Source organism: Apodemus sylvaticus, chromosome 3 (genome assembly GCF_947179515.1).
Source record: "Apodemus sylvaticus chromosome 3, mApoSyl1.1, whole genome shotgun sequence".
NCBI lineage: Eukaryota > Metazoa > Chordata > Mammalia > Rodentia > Muridae > Apodemus > Apodemus sylvaticus.
The window spans coordinates 157,026,713-157,044,300 of record NC_067474.1 but is presented as its reverse complement, the minus strand read 5'-3'; the positions used below and the strand labels follow the sequence as shown (position 1 = coordinate 157,044,300).

The following is a 17,588-nucleotide window of genomic DNA, read 5'->3' as shown; positions in this document are numbered from 1 at the left end:
CCATTGGACTGAGCCAGGTGACCCCAATGGAAGAGTTAGGGGAAGCGCTAAAGAGCTGAAGGGGATTGGAATCCCAGAAGAAGAAAATCGGAATCAATTAACTGGGCCCCTCATAGCTCCCAGGGACTAAACTACAAAAGAGTTTAGATGCATGGGCCAGTACATGGTTCTCAGTACCTCTGTAGCAGAGGGCTGCCTCATCTGGCATCAGTGGGAGGGGGACACTTGGTTCTCTAAAGCCTTGATGCCCCAGAGAAGGGATATGCTACAGGAGTGAGGCAGGAGTAGGTGGGAATGTGGGGGAACACTCTTTTAGAGACAAGGGGGAGTGAGTGGTTCCAAGGGGGGAGACCAGGAATGAGGATAACATTTGAAATGAAAACAATTAAAGTGATTAATACATTTAAAAAAAAAAGAAAAAACAAAAAAGGCTTTTGATCATGTATTATTGTAGACAAGAAAATATGTAAGTAGTAAGACTGAAGTGAAGAAAACCAGAGAGAGAGCAAGCTGTCTCCTGTCTGCTTGCACCTACATCATTGCTTGAGACTCTGGTTTTGTACCAATCCAATCCTCCCATTCTCAAGAACCCCAAACTGACTGAGGCTGGTCCTCTGCAACTCTAGCTTAGACTAATAGCAGTGGGACACATTGACCTAAAGAGGCTACCTCTTATAACCAGGCAGGAATCCCAGTAGAGAGATAAGGACACCATTCCATAAACAAAACCTGCAACACAAACTGTGCCCTGCCTACAAGAAATACAGGGACAAAAACCTCACAAAGTCTGAGGGAATAGCCAGCCAATGACTGGCACAACTTGAGATGCATCCCAAGGGCAAGGACCGATTCCTGACACTAGAAGGGACTAGTCAATAGTCACTGCTCAGAAAAGAAGTTGAATCACCACACAGCCAACTGTTCCTCCACATCTGTGATGTCGACTGTTCCCTGCTCTGTGCAGCCTTTTACATGTTTACATTTCGCAATGATGAGTCTTCACCCAGCACCACACACCTGCCATGCAAGGTAGGTTTGCCTGAGCTGCATCTGGAAACCGCCTTGCTATATTAACATACTCTTCAGTTCTTTTTTCACTCTAGCGAGAACTAGGGAAAGATCCCAGCCACTGTGTCTACAGCTGCTCTAAGGATCATCCATGTCTGACTATTCTTTATTTTTAGGATCAACAGGGATCAGAGTACCCACATTCTTCTAAGTTGTCTCACCAAAAGTCTCTGATGCATCTTTGACCACAACCATCCTGAATATATATGTGTGTTAGCTGCACTCCAACCTTTTGTTTGACATTAATTGCCTCTAGCTTGCCTGAGATGACCTCTCTGTGTGCTGGAAGGTGGCCCAGGTGATCAGAGCACAGACTGCTCTTTCAGAGGACACAACTAAAATTCCCAGCACCTATATCAGGTAGCTCACAACCACCTACAATTCCAGATCCAGAGGGATCCAGCTCCTCTGGTCAGTTTCATCCTTGTGAACATTTATCATCAAAGACACACACATAAGGAAAAATAAGAAGAAAAAAAACTTTAAAGTGTGATGAATAAGATTACCACCCAAGAAATGTAATAAGTAAATAAATAAATGTATATATACAGATGTGTGCAATAAAGATAAATTGAAGATAATTTCTAAGAGCATGTTATTTATGCACAGCAGATTGGAGAAATCTTGTGATTGAATTTCACAAATGTTTTTCCTTTAGAAAGTATTTTTATTATTTTGATTTTTTTTTTTTTTGGCTTTTGGTATTTCTTTCTTTCTTTTGACTGAGTAGGTCCGGGTGTCTTGGAACGTGCCCTATAGAAAAGGCCAGCCTCAAACTCAGACATCTCTCTGCCTCTAACCTCCCTACTGAAGTGGAAACTTCTAGTTTCTTTGGAAGGTCAGTTATGTCAAAGGATGTTTTGCTGGGGCACACAGGTGAAGGGATGCCTTGCTAAAGCAGACACCTGAAAGAATGTTTTCCTGAAGCAGACACAGGTGGAAGGATGTTTGGATATAACCGACTTGTAAAGGGATGTTTGATAAAGAGGTAAATGTACAGCTGTAGGTCCTGCCTAGTGTCTGCCTGCTAAGAGGACTGGACTGAAGCTACAGGTCCCTGTGTCTTGGGCTACTTTGGGCTACATTTAGGCTCTGTGTGTCCAGGAGGTCAGGACATCATTCAGCATATCTGTCCAAAATGACAGCTTGAGCCAGAAGGGGTCTGGTAAAGCAATCAGGTGCCATATATTCATGCTATATCTTAGGAACTGTAAGTCTCACCCATCCCAGGAACTACTAGAAGCCTAGCTTCTCTGATCTGCGACACTAGAGAACTCAGTGTGCCCTGTTGTACCCTCTAGAGGTCTCAAGTCCAAACACTCATTAGTCTCAGCATATGGAGGCTCTCACAAGGCCCAACACAGACAAAAATGAATGTTGGGGAAGACTACACAGGAAAGAAGAGTAAGAATTACTGACTTGGTCCTTTCAATCTTGCCACGAACCACCCCAGCCGGGTATGGGGGTTCCTGGGATGAGGGTTCTCAAAGTCCAGGTGGGTAAGGATTTGGTGGTGACAAACAGAAACAAACACAGAGGCAGTTTGAATCTGAGTGCATAGTACAGCTCTCAAGCAGAAGATTTTATACATTAAACCAAACATGACACAACTCTTAGAAACTATATCCAGCAAAACAATTGTGACTACCAACAAGAATCACTTGGCGCAGAAAAGCACAGAGATCATCCAAGCATCACAACTCTGAACTACATGTTCAGTGAATCACACACAGAATAGGTAACGTCATCATCAAAAATATAACAATTCTAAAAGGATATGTTCAATAGGGCGATTATTCAAGGCTAGTGGCATATTCCAAAGAACAGGTTAATAAATCTTTATGGTCAGTGCTAATTTTCCAGCCCCTATGATTAATTATTGCTTAACATCTAATACCTGATTTTTTATAAATCTTCAAAGCATAAATCTAAACTGTTTTAATTCTGTCTAATTAAGTCTTTCTTTACCATATACCAAAACCCACCTCCAATGACACATGTGCAGCCATATGAAATTTTATTGTTGGGAAATTCTTTATCTATCATAATAATTTTGAAAACAATTTGAAAAGTAAAGCATTGGTTTCCCTGGAGATAAGGTCATGTTAGTGACCCATATCAAGGGCTGGTTTCGTACCCATTATTCTTGCTTAAGATCATGGTCTGGGCTACCAGGAACCTGTAGGTAAGAAAAGGAGTGAAAGAAAACAAAACAGAGAAATTGCCATGAGAACTACAGCTCAATTGTTTTCTCCGGCCGAGAGTTCCACAACCAGTCCGAGACCTCCTTCTTTTGAAGTCTAATGTCTCAGTCTGTGGAACTTGTCAAACAGGTTCTACTGGGGTCAGTGTGGCACAATCTCATTTTCCCTGAAGTGCTGGAGCATGGAGGAGCAAACAGGAGTCACTGGGCAGGGACTGGGGTAAGGGTGAGTGCTTATGGAGGATCCTACATGCACCATGTTGGCCTGATACAGCAGTTGCTGTGGTTTTCTGCCATGCCCTGAAATGTGCCCATGCTAATACTCACAGGCCTCAGACTAGCATGCTATGAATTGTGTGGGCAGAAAAATGAAGGTCATGGCCGAGAGGTTGATCTCAATATATAGTCAAACTAACTTTGGGAGAAGTGGCCTATGCTTGTAGACATGAGTGGTCTTGAACTCAGAGATCTACCTGCCTCTGCCTTGCAAGTGTTGTAATTAAAGGCATGAGGCACAACCACTTGGCTTCAATAAATCAGTTCTTGACTATGGGTCTTAAGATTCTTCAGGTGTACAGATCTGATCCAAATTACCTACACCATACAAATCTGAAAAGGAACAAGTGGGTGGAGACTCAATTATTGAATCAGAAGCCTACTTTGGCTGGGAGGGTGTGGCTACAAAGGGAGAGTTCAGCTGAAAGGTAAATAGAGTCATAGCAGGCAGAGAAACTCTCAGTCTCTTGCAGCCTGGAGTCACATCCGCCCCCTGTATGAATATGGCCACCTGTGGCCAGTGGCCAGATGATGTTCACATAAGTCCCTCAGCTCCATCAGGATACCTTATCCCACACAGCCTGGTCTAATCTTGTCCTTATGTGAAATTTTGTTCATGTAATTTTTTACTTGTTGGTTCTTCCTTTTTGAGATGAGTTCTCTCTCCATAAGACTGCCTGGCCTATATCCTAGGTGTTCTGTGTGTTTTGGCTTATATCCACTTATCAGTGAGTACATACCATGCATGTCCTTTTGGGTCTGGATTATCTCACTTGGTGATATTTTCTAGTGCCATACATATGCCTGAAAAATTTATGATGTCCTCATTTTTAATAACTGCATAGTATTCCATCATGTAAATGAACCATATTTTCTGTATCCATCCTTTGGTTGAGGAATATCTGGGTTCTTTCCAGCTTCTGGCTTTTATAAATAAGGCTGCTATGAACATAGTGGAACACATGTATTGTGGGTTGGTAGGGCATCTTTTGGGTATATGCCCAGGAGTGGTATAGCTGGGTCTTCAGGTAGAACTATTTCTAGTTTTCTGGGGACCCTCCAGATTGACTTTCACAGGTGTTGCACCAGTTTTCAATCCTACCAGCAATGGAGTTCCTCTTTCTCCACACCTGGCCAGCATGTGCTGTCAACTTTTTTTTTTTTTTGAGACAGGGTTTCTCTGTGTAGACCTGGCTGTCCTGGAACTCACTCTGTAGACCAGGTTGGCCTGGAACTCAGAAATCCACCCACCTCTGCCTCCCAAGTGCTGGGATTAAAGGTATGCACCACTATCGCCCTTAAGTTTTTGATCTTAGCCATTCTCACTGGTGTAAGGTAGAATCGCAGGGTCATTTTGATTTGCATTTCCCTGATGAAACAAGGACTTTGAACAATTCTTTAAGTGCTTCTAAGCCATATGAGATTCTTCTATGGTTGAATTGGGGGAAGAATTGAAGAAACTGAAGGGGAGGACGACCTTATAGATAGACCAGCAGTCTCAAACAACCCGACTCCTTAGAGCTCCCAGAGACTGAGCCATCCAATTTAGCAGCATACTCGGGTTAATCTAAGACGCACAAACACACACACACACACACACACACACACACCACACAGCAGAGGACTGTCTGGTTTGGCCTCAGAGGGATAAAATACATCGAATCCCAGAGAGAAATGAGGCAAGAGGGAAGGGAGATGCCTGGTGGGTGGGTGAGAGGGGAAGGCCCCTCTCCAAGGCAAGGGAGAGGAGAAATGTGATGAGGAACTGTGGGAGGGGTGACAGGGAGTGTGGGTGGGCAATGGATGGAATGTAAATAATAAATAAAATATTTTTTTAAAAAACTGCCTGGCCTGAAACTCACAGAGATTCTCCTACTCACCTGAGGTCTGCTTAACCAGAATATCCAAGTGTGTTCTCAATTATATCTAATTATTAATCGGGCCATTGTAGATTTTGTGGGGGGGGTTTTGTTTTGCTTTGGTTTTGGTTTTTGAGACAATCTCACTAAGAATATCGGGGTGACCATGAATTCAAGACCCTCCAGAATGGAATGACTGGTGTCAGGTACTCCAGTCCCTTCACTAATGGTTTTTAGGCCACTCTAATCATGGTATTCTTTGGAGTGCCTTAAATCCCAGCATCAGTGAGGAAGAGGCAGGCTGATCTATATAGTGAGTGTCAAAACTATCCAGGAATTATATGTGTTTTTAAGAAGGCAAAGCAAGGGGCTGGGAGATTGTTCAGTGGTTAAGAGCACTGACTGCCCTTCCAGAGGTATGGTGTTCAATCCTCAGCAACTACATGGTGGCTCACCACCATCTGTAATGGGATCTGATGCCCTCTTTGGGTGTGTCTGAAGATGGAGACAGTATACTCACATAATTAAATAAATAAATAAATAAATAAATAAATAAATAAGGCAAAACAAGCACAAAATACCAAAAACTAGTGGTGTTTGTATTTCCTCACTGATACAATCTATTTCTTTCATGGAACTCAGGATGTCCTCAAACATGTGTGTGTGTGTGTGTGTGTGTGTGTGTGTGTGTGTGTGTGTGTGTGTGTATGTGTGTGTGTACATATATATATACACATATATGTATCTATTTGTATGTATACACACACACACATACACACACACACACGTTTATATATCCATGTACATATAGGAGTGTGCTGTATATGTATATTTACATAGATATGTATATATTTGTATGTGTCCCTATATGTGTATTTAACATTCTTATTTCCTGATCACAGCCTCCCTTCCTCCTTACCTCCCTTACCCATCCTTTACTACTACAGGGAGGCAGAGGCTGGATGGTCTATCTCTAAGATTGATGCCAGCCTGATTATAAAACAAGTTTCAAAACACCCATGCATAAGACCATGGCTCAAAGAACCAAAACAAAAACAAAAAACAAAAAAAGGAAAATCAAGCAAGTCATTTTCACTTGCTAATTGATACATGGTGTCTTCTCTTCAAGGACTCCAAAATGTGCTCAAAATTGCAGGAAGAAACCTTCTTCTTTTTTATTAAGTGTTCACATGAAAAATCTGACCATCACTTGAAATTAAAATTCCTGCTCTCTCTTCTTTCTTTTCTTGGTCTTCTGTTACTTTCTGCAGATCTCAGGCAAGCAGGTCTAGTGCTGTAGAAATAACCAGTTATGAGCTTGAGCTAGTGAGCCACATGCCTTCACCTTATGAATAATAATAGCCGCCTGATAGTTTCTTCTGGATGATTTTAAAAGAGTTACAGACCATGCAAATGGCTACTGAAGTTTTAGTGACTTTAGTGGGGTTTTTTCCTACTGTCTTTAGCTCTGTAGCATGCAGAACTCAAGCTAGGAACTTTAACAACACCTTCTCCAAAAGGCCAGTTGGGTCATAATCAAAGATTGATGTCAATAACTAATGGTGGAAATTTCATTTTTTTATTTTTATTTTTTTTAGTTTTGAGTAATCTTATAAATTTATGTTTTCTTTCTCTTTTTCATTTCATTTAATCTTTTTTTAACTCCTGATTTTGTCACCCTCCTGATCCACCCTCTGACTGTTGCACATCCTGTACCTCCTTCCCCCTCCTGTCTCCATGAGGATATCACCACCTCCCACCCCCACTCCTGTGGCCTCCAGTCTCTTAAGGGTTAGGTACATCTTCTCTGAACCCAGACCCAGGAGTCCTCTGCTATATATGTGTTGCGGACCTTATATCAGCTGGTCTATGCTGCCTGGTTGGTGGTCCAGTGTCTGAGAGATCTCAGGGGTCCAAGTTAATTGAGACCTGTGGTTCTCCTACAAGGTCACCCTCCTCCTCAGCTTCTTTCAGCTTTTCCCTAGTTCAACCACAGGGGCCAGCAGCTTCTGTCCATGAGTTGGGTGTAAATATCTGCATCTGATCTCTCAGCAGCTTGTTGGGTCATTCATGGGGCAGTCATGATGAGCTACTTTTTGTGAACACTCTATAGTCTGAGTAATAGTATCAGGCCTTTGGACCTCCTCTTGAGCTGGATCCCACTTTGGTCCTGTCACTGTACCTCCTTTTCCTCAGGCTCTTCTCCATTTTTGTCCCTGCAGTTCTTTCAGACAGGAACAATTATGGGTCAGAGCTTTTGACTGTGGGATGGTACCCCAATTCCTCACTTAATGCCATGTCTTTCTACTGGAGGAGGGCTCTACAAGTTCTCTCTCCCCACTGTAGGGCATTTCATCTAAGGTCCCTCCCTATGAGTCCTGAGAGTCTCTCACATCCCAGGTTACTGGTACATTTTGGAGGGGCCCCTCCCCCACCTCCTACCTCCAAGGTTGTCTGTTTCCATTTTTTCTGTTGGCCATTAGGACTTCAGTCCTTTATCACATCCAATACCTGATCATGTTCCCCTGTTCCCCTCCCTGAATGCTTTTGCACCCAGTACCCTCCCTCCCTCCCCCTTCCTGTGATTGCTTTCTTCTCCCTCCCAAATGGGATTGAGGCATCCTCGCTTGAGCCCTTCAACTTATTAAACTTTTTTGAGTTCTGTGGACTCTATCCTGGGAGGGGCGGCTAATATACACTTATTAGTGAGTACATGCCATGCATGTCCTTTTGGGTCTGAGTTACCTCACTCAGGATGATATTTTCTGGTTCCATCCATTTGCCTGCAAAGCTCAGCATGTCCTCCTTCTTAATAGCTGAGCAATATTCCATTGTGTAAATGAACCACGTTTTCTATATCCATTCTTCTGTTGTGGGACATCTTGTTTGTGTTCAGCTTCTGGCTATCACAAATAAGGCCACTATGAAGATTGTGAAACACATGTCCCCGTGCCATGGTTGGGCACCTTTTGGGTATATGCCCAAGAGTGCTATAGTTGGATCTTCAGGCAAATCTATTTCCAGTTTTCTGAGGAATCTCCAGATGATTTCCAGAGTGGTTTTACCAGTTTGAAGTTCCACCAGCAATGGAGGAGTGTTTCTCTTTCTCCACTTCCTTGCCAACATGTGCCACCGTTTTGATCTTAGCCTTCTGATTGGCGCAAGGTAGACTGTCAGGGTCATTTTGATTCACATTTCCCTGATCACTAAAGGACTTTGAACAGGTTTTTTAAGTGCTTCTCAGCCATTTGAGTTTCGTCTATTGTGAATTCTCTGTTTAGTTATATACCCCATTTTTTTGATTGGGTTAGTTTTCTGATGGTTAACTTCTTATTTATATAGTTTGGATTTTAGCCTTCTATTGGATGTGGGGTTAAGTGGAGTTTTTTTCCCAGTCTGTAAGTTGCCAATTTGTCCTATTGGCTATGTCCTTTACCTTATAGAAGCTCTCCAGTTTCATTAGGTCCCATTTTATCAATTCTTGTCCTAAGAGCCCTGGAGTTCTGTTTAGGAAATTTCCCCCTGTGCCAATGAGTTCAAGGCTCTTTCCCACTTTCTCTTCTATTACATTTAGTGTACCTGGTTTTATGTTGAGGTTTTTAATCCACTTGGACTTGAGTTTTGTGCAAGGTGACAAATAATGGCTCTATTTTCATTTTTCTACATACAGACTGCCAGTTAGACCAGCACCATTTATTGAAAATGCTTTTGTTTTTCCTTTATATATTTTTTGGCTTCTTTGTCAAAGATCATGTGTCTGTAAATATGTTGGGTCTGTAAATATTTCTGGGTCTTCAATTCTATACCATTGATCAACATGTCTGTCTCTGTTCCACTACCATGCAGTTTTTATCACTATTGCTCTGTAGGATAGCTTGAGGTCAAGGATCCTGATTTCCTCCAGCAGTTCTTTTATTTTTAGGAATTGTTTTCACTCTTCTGGGATTTTTGCCTTTCCAGATGAACTTGAGAATTGCTCTTTCCATGTCTTTGAAGAATTTTGATGGGGATAGTGTAGAATCTGGAGATTGCTTTTGGTAGGATGTCTATTTTTATGATGTTGAATCTGCCAATCCATGGGCATGGGAAATCTCTCCATTTTCTGAGATCTTTGATTTCTTTCTGAGAGACTTGAAGTTATTGTCATACAGATATTTCATTTGTTTGGTTAGAATTATCTCAAGATATTTTATATTATTTGTGGGTATTGTAAAGGGAGTTGTTTCCCTAATTTCTTTCCCCATTTATCATTTGTATAAAAAAACGCTACTAATTTGAGTTAGTTTTATATCCAGCCAATTTGCTGAAGTTGTTTGCTAGCTGTAAAAGTTCTCTGGCAGAAGATTTGGGGTCACTTATGTATACTACCATGTCATCTGCAAATAGTTATGCCTTGACTTCTTTACCAATTTTTATCCCCTTGATCTCTTTTTGTTTTCTTATTGTTCTAGCTAGAACTTCAAATACTATATTGAATAGATATGAGGAGTGGGTATCCTTGTCCCCAATTTTAATGGGATTTCTTCAAGTATCTCTCCATCTAATTTGATATTTGCTATGGTTTACATTAAATTGCTTTTATTATGTTTAGGTATGGGCCTTGAATTCCTGATTGCTCCAATATTATTAAGGGGTATTGTATTCTTTTCAAAAGCTTTTCAGTATCTAAGCAGATGATCATGTGATATTTTTCTGTGAGTTTATTTATATAGTGGATTATGTTAATGAATTTTCATATACTAAACCAACCTTGCATCCCTGGGATGAAGACTACTTGATCATGATGAATGATGGTTTTGATGTGTTCTTGGATTAAGGTTTTGAGAATTTTATTGTTTTTGCATTGATATTCATAAGCGAAATTGATCTGAAGTTCTCTTTTGTTATGTCCTTGTGTGGTTTAGGTATCAGAGAAATTGCATCTTCATATGATGAATTTGATAGTGTTTCTTTTGTTTTTATTTTATGAAATAGTGTGAGGAATATTGGCATTAGGTCTTCTTTGCAAGTTTGGTAGAATTCTGGCCCTGGGATTTTTTTGGTTGGGAGGTTATTAATGAGCTCTTCTATTTGCTTAGGGAATATGGGCCTGTTTAGATAGTTTACCTGCTCTTGATTTAACTTTGGTTTGTGGTATCTGTCTAGAAAACACCCATTTCATCTAGATTTTCCAGTTTAGTTTAGTATAGACCTTTGTAGTAGGAGCTGATGATTTTTTGAGTTTCCTGCATTTCTGTTGTTATGCTACCCTTTTCATTTCTGATTTTGTTAGTTTGGATGCTGCCTCTGAGCCCTTTAGTTTGGCTAAGGGTTTATCTATATTGTGGGTTCTCTCAAAGAACCAACTTTTGGTTTTGTTGATTCTTTGTATAGCTCTCTTTTATTCTATTTGGTTGTTTTGGCCCTGAGCTTCAAAATTGGCTGCCCTCTACTCCTCTTGGGTGTTTTTGCTTCCTTTTGTCCTAGAGCATTCAGGTGTGCTGTTAAATTGCTAGCATAGGATCTCTCCAATTTCTTTACCTGGGCACTTAGTGCTGTGAATTTTCCTCTTAGCACTGCTTTCATTGTGTTCCATAATGTATGTTGTGTCACCATTTTCATTCAATTCCTGGAAGTCTTTAATTTCTTTATTTCTTCACTGACCAAGTTATTATTGAGTAGAGAGTTGTTCATTTTCCACATGTATGTGGGCTTTCTGATGTTTTTGTTGTTATTGAAGACCAGCCTTAGTCCATGGTTATCTGATATGATGCATGGGATTATTTCAATCATCTTGAATCTCTTGAGGCTTGTTTTGTGACTGATTATATGGTCAGTTTTGGAGAAGGTTCCATGAGGTGCTGAGAAGAAGGTGTAGTCTTTTGTTTTAGGGTAAAATGCTCTGTAGATTTCTGTTAAATTCATTTGGTTCATAACCTCTACAAGTTTCACTGTGTCTTTGTTTAGTTTCTATTTCAATGACCTGTCCATTAGTGAGAATGGGGTGTTGAAGCCTCCCACTATTAATGTGTGGGATTCAGTGTGTGTTTTCAGCTTTAGTAAAGTTTCTTTTATGGATGTGGGTGTCCTTGCATTGGGAGAATAGATGTTCAGAATTGAGAATTTCTCTTAGTGGATTTTTCCTTTGATCAATATGAAGTGTCCTTTCACATCTCACTTGATTAATTTTGGTTGAAAGTCTATTTTATTGGATATTAGAATGGCAACTCCAGCTTGTTTCATGGGACCATATGCTTGGAAGATTTCTTTCCATTCTTTTACTTTGAGTTAGCATCCTGTCTTTGATAGTAAAGTGTGTTTCTTGTATGCAGCAAAGTGTTGGATCTTGTTTGTGTACCCAATCTGTTAGCTTATGTTTTTATAGTGACTTGAGTCCATTAATATTGATAGATATTAAAGACAGATTATTGTTAGTTCCTGCTATGCTTCTTGTTGTAGGTGGTATTATGTGCATGTGGTTCTCTCCTTTTGGCTTTGCTGTGAGCTGATTAATTAATATCTTGTTTCTTCTTTGGTTTTGGTACCTTCCTTGTAAATGGAGTTTTCCTTCTAGGAAAACTATTTTCTATTCTAGGGCTGAATTGATAGATAGATAGATTGATTGATTGATTGATTGATTGATTGATAGATACTGTTTGGATTTGGTTTTGCCCTGCAATATTTTAGTTTCTCCATCTCAGTCCATTAAGAGTTTTGCAGGGTATAGTAGCCCAGGCTGGCATGTGTGTTCTGTTAAAGTATACATGACCTCTATCTAGGCTCTTCTGGCTTTTAGTATCTCTGTTGAGAAGTCTGGTGTAATTCCGACTGGTCTGTCTTTATACATTACTTGACCCTTTTCCCTTGCAGCTTTTAATATTCTTTCTTTCTTCTGTGCATTTGGTGTTTTGATTATTATATGACGAGAGGACTTTCTTTTCTTGTCCCATTTATTTGATGTTATATAGGCTTCTTCTGCGGTTATGGCCATCAGTTTCTTTAGGTTGAGGAAGTTTTCTTCTTTGATTTTGTTGAAGATGTTTTCCTGTCCTTTCAGCTGAGAATCAACTCCAAAGTACAAATGAAATTAGGTTGGGATTAAGGGGTCTGGAATGAAGGGAGGTAAGACAGGGCTAAAGATATCTCTCTTGCAAAGAATGCTGTTCAGTAACTGAGCATGAGTCTCTGGGTTTGATGATAGGCACAGGAAATAGCAAAGTTTTTGAAGAAACAGCTGATGTATGAGTAGGGAAGAGAATCATAGAGAATATAGCTTCTCTATGAGAATTATATTCATTTCTCCCACAGTAGGTGCAAACTCAGAGTGCTCAATTTAAGAAATGAACACCATGCTTTGTGGAAGAAATGGGGTGGACGCTATGAAAGTGAAGGCTTATGAGAAGAGTTCATGACACAGAAGCAGCCAGTGGAAAACAGTCCTGACTGTGGGGTAAATAAAGAACTGAAGGTAACAACTGACCTCAAACTCGAGAAAGGTGGACTTGATGAATCTACCACATACTTGTTGCAGTGGGCCCAGCAGAGAAAAGATTCCATTCATCTATGCTGTAGGACTTTGAGGATTCACAACCCACCCAAAGCCATATTCATAGAAATCTTCACAATTGGACATACAGGCTGTATACAGGATCGTGACTTGAGTTTATTGTGCATAGACGAGTTGACTTGTCTTAATCCCTACCTGAGACAGATGAACAACCTTCTCACACTCATGTTATATACCATCAGAGAGACTGACAGAAGGGATGACTCTGAAAGGCTTCAATGCAGAGACTATGAGCAGGTTGATTTCTCAGCTTCCCACACTTGACTATCTCCAGAATCTCTATGTACATAATCTCTCAGTTCTAGAAAACAACCTGAAAGCATTCCTCAGGTAAGGAAGGATTGTGAAGGTTCAATAGACCATAGAAAGTGTGTGTGTGTGTGTGTGTGTGTGTGTGTGTGTGTGTGTGTGTGTGTGTGTATCCATCTAAGAAGTCCTTGATGGTCTGGCCACCATAAGCCTAGCACTGTTAGAGACATAGCATAGCTGACCAGATGAGCTCTATGCTAAGATATGTACGACTAGGCATAAGTATGCCTCGAATTGCTCATGTGTGAATAGTTTTGAGTCCAGAAATGGATTGAATAGATAAGAAATATGCAACCCTGAGGTTCAAGTATCCTGAAGACAGGATCATGGCATTTGGATGAACAGTAGTCTGAGAACTCATAAAAACAACATTAGGAAATTGTTGAATTTTATTTGGGGTAGGTAATCCTTCCTACATATACCATGTTGGTCTGATACATCCATTGCTGTGATTTCCTGCCATCCCCTGAATCATGACTATGGTGATATACAGGACTCAGACTAGAATGTTGTGAGTTGTATGAGCAGACAACAGAAGGCCATGTCCTGGGGGCTGACCTCAATATATAGTCAGAGTGAGATTGGGAGAACTGTCATCTGCTTAGCTGTCAATCTCTCCAATGCTCTTCAACACCATTTGCCAGAAAGCAATAACCTGTTCTCTCTCTAGGTACCTGAGGAAATCCTTGGAGAGACTCTTTGCATCACTTCTTGTGATTCCTCACAGTCAGACTTGGATTACCTGCCAGAATGCCTGAATATTTCTGAACTGAACTGTCTGAACATGACTGCTACTAGTTTACATTGTTTAGTCTTTAATCCTTTGAGTTCTCATAAAAGCAGGAGCCCTCACAGTTTACACATTTGGTTGTAGCAAATACGACTCTCTTGGGCTGCCTGTTGGCCCAGATTATATCCAGAAGCTCAGAGCAAAAATGTTCTCATCTGTGTGTTCATCTTGGCTGTATGGTGTAGAAGTTGTTTCAGGAAAGGCAGGGAGAGTTCATTATTATAGAAATTGACCTTTGTGAGATGAGACCGTTGGCTTAGTGCAAGCAAAATGGCACTGAAATGAGAATCCTCCATAGAACACGACTCTAATTCCAGGCATTGCAAAGTATTTCTAACACACTGAAGTGTGAATCATCTGACCTATGAGGTGTTACCCTGCCCCTCTGGAGTGCTATACAAACACATAGATGAGAAAATTTCTGTTCTGAGCTTCTGGATATAATCTGGGCCAAAAGGCAGCTCAAGAGAGTCAGATTTGCTACAAACAAATGCATAAACTGTGAGGGCTTTTACTTATATGATCTGGAGTCCCAATGTTGCCTATACCAGAAAGCACTACAGTAAGGTTGATTACAGTAGGGTTGATCCACTTAAAAGAGGGGGACAACTTTCTCATGGAAGGGTGCCTCTATGATCACACACTCAAACTATAATAATCCTAGAGGAGAAAAGCGTGCTTGATATTTTCTGCTCACAGGACTATCTTGCCTCTCTAATGTATCTTGGACCTCGAGGCACTTGGCCTGTCCATGTTCCTTTCAGCAGTGGACATTCACTAAGGATTTTGTCCATCATTAAAACTCAGCTTTCATTTCTATATTCCTCACTAATCACTCCCAGCATTTCTGCACCTGTGTCTGGTTTCTTCATTCCTCATCACCGTAATTCGGTCAATCTCAGATCTGTGCAGTTCATTGCATCCCAGGAACATGTCTCAACAACGGGACCCAGAGAACATGGCTTCACCTAGTGCTCAATGTCTGGGAAACAAATTAGTATATAGTATATTCAGATCACAGGGATGGAGTTAGATGTGGAGAACCATGGGATGAGGGGACAGGTTTCTTCTGGAGGCAGGAAAGTGAGGACCAAGTAAATACCAAGGTGAGCACACTTCAGGAACTGTCCTTGTCTTTAACCCTTGCTGGATGACAATATTTGCAACAGATGAACACCCAGAGATCTGCTGTCATAATGAGAAGGACATGATGGACCTTAAGCTATCTAGTTCTTCATACTTCCAGAATAGTTAATATGTTGGCTAAGAATCACTTTACTCCTTAGGCAGAGAAAGATGTCCTACCATCATTCAACCAGAGCCCTAAATCGGTCCATCTGCAGATAGGAGACATTATCACCTGGTTCCCTGTAACAGCTCCTCACAGGGGGCTCCTAACCTTCATATGCAGTGCAGCTTCTTTAAGACATTGAGGTGACTCACAGCAGGCTGTGGAGAAGAGGATGTTCTCTGTGAACCATATCACAGTCTTCTTACTCACTTCAGTTCATCTCTTTGACATCCAGGCTGGCCATGGTCTGTGAGCCTAATGCCTTGGGGCTCTGTCTCACTGCCTTTTTATGGGTCTTGTTTTCTTTCCTAGAGGCTGTGGAGTGCTGAGATTAAATATGCACACCTCCATACCAGGCGATAGTCTTTAAAAATAAAATGTACCAAGGTGCTCTTCATGAGGGTCCATGAATAACCAAGACTATTTAAAACCATGAGTTTTCTGGAGGGACACCCAGAGAGAATGGAAGACTTGTCTGCCTACAGTCGGGAATGAACCATTACATATGGACCCTCAGAGTCAGCCCAAGATAAGCTAAGACCAAGTTCTCAGCACAAAGATCTGTTTGCCTCAGAGGCACAAAGGGCAAGGGATAAGAGACAAGAGAGGAGACAGAAGACAAGGGAGAAGGGGAAGGGAACGAGGAAGAGAGCAAGTAGTATTTGTCCTTGGGGGCAGGGCAGGAGTAAAGGACTGCCTCTGGATAAAGAAGAGACAGAATCCCTAGCTTATAGGCAAAAGGCGTGTTACAAAGGTAAAAGGGTAAACCCCATGTGAGAATGAGGTATTTATTCGTGATTGGGCTTTATAATTATGTAAGCTAAAGGGGACTTTTGATTTCTGGATTGAGAGCTGGGCCTTGGTAGTAAACCTCAAGAAGAGGGGGTGTCCAAATAAAGGCATGGATTTAGGGGCTCCCTTTAGAAATGTAATCCAGTGGTTTTCAGCAAGGCACAGAGAATGGGGGACAAGGGAAAGACTGCCAGAGACATGTTTGCCATGGTCAGGCTGACTACAGTCCCCTTGCTGAGGCAGGAGGATTGCTGAGAGCTGTAGTTTCAAATTAATCTACAGATCAAGGCACTATCAAAATACAAAACAAATCTAACCAATCTCCCCCAAAACAAAGTGCATACATATCACCTCAATTCACTAACAGATGACTAAATAAGACTGGGTGATGGGGCATGATTCACTGAATGAACTCTGACCTCTCAGGTTAGTGTCAGGGGTTTTTTTTGACTTTCACAAAGAGAACTCCATCAATGGAGGTAATGAAAATAATCCCAGGCAACATCAGTTTGGGACACAAGCAACCAATAAGAAGGTGGGTTTTGGTTGGAAGGTGGAGCAGAGAGAACAAGTGGTATGGGTTTAATAAGCCTTGTGCTCAGTTTTCATGCACCTTGCACTGTGTTAAAGCCTAAAATAAGGTAAATGGGATTTTTGTAACATTTTACTACTTTCAATAGAGATGCGTGCAGAGGATTTTTTTAAAGAAATAATGTGAAATACTCCAAAAATTAGATTAGTGGTTCTTTATACATACATGTAGAAAAGGAAGGTATTTTCAATTACAAAACACACCTGGATGTTTAGGTATAACCTGAATACAAATAAAAATCTAGACATTGCCTGGCAAGCCCCGCGGGTCTCAGTTGACCCACTTCCTGGCTGGTCAGGGGCTAGCCTGACCCCTGTGCCCTGGCCGCTGCTCCCTGCTAACTTGGGTGTGGGAGGGGAAGCGGCCGAGGGAAGAGGTAGAGTTGCCCATTGCTGCTCTTTGCCTAGGCAGAGCTCCCTGGGGTTCATGCAGCCGCCATAGAGGAGCAGGCGAGGCCAGGCGTCTTCTTCAGCAACAACCACCCGGAAGCTGGTGGTGCTAAGGGGCTCAGACCTCTAGCGGAGGCTGCAGCGGTCAGAGACGGGGCGGCTGCGACAGGGGGCGGCCCCAGCTCAGTACAACCTCCCGGGATCTTGCACTTCCTGCAGCAGGAATGGGTCAAGCTTTGAGGTAGAGAGAGGCCAGTGGGAGGTGGAGCCCGCAGAGCTGCAGGCTCAAAACGCCTTCCTTTGGGGGTTGGAGGGGGAAGATCGAGAAAATTTGAAGAAAGATCTTGTGAGGAGGATCAAAATGCTGGAATATGTTCTGAAACAGGAAAGAGCCAAATACTACAAGTTGAAATATGGGCAGAACTGAATCAGGGAGACATGAAGCCTCCAAACTATGATTCTGATGAAGGTCA

The 17,588-nt window shown here is 41.6% G+C and overlaps 1 pseudogene; it reads left to right on the top strand.

The window, feature by feature from the left end:
* The first annotated feature begins 991 nt into the window (after positions 1-991).
* On the top strand, positions 992-17,355 carry LOC127680390 (oogenesin-1-like; annotated as a pseudogene).
* Positions 17,356-17,588: the final 233 nt, after the last annotated feature.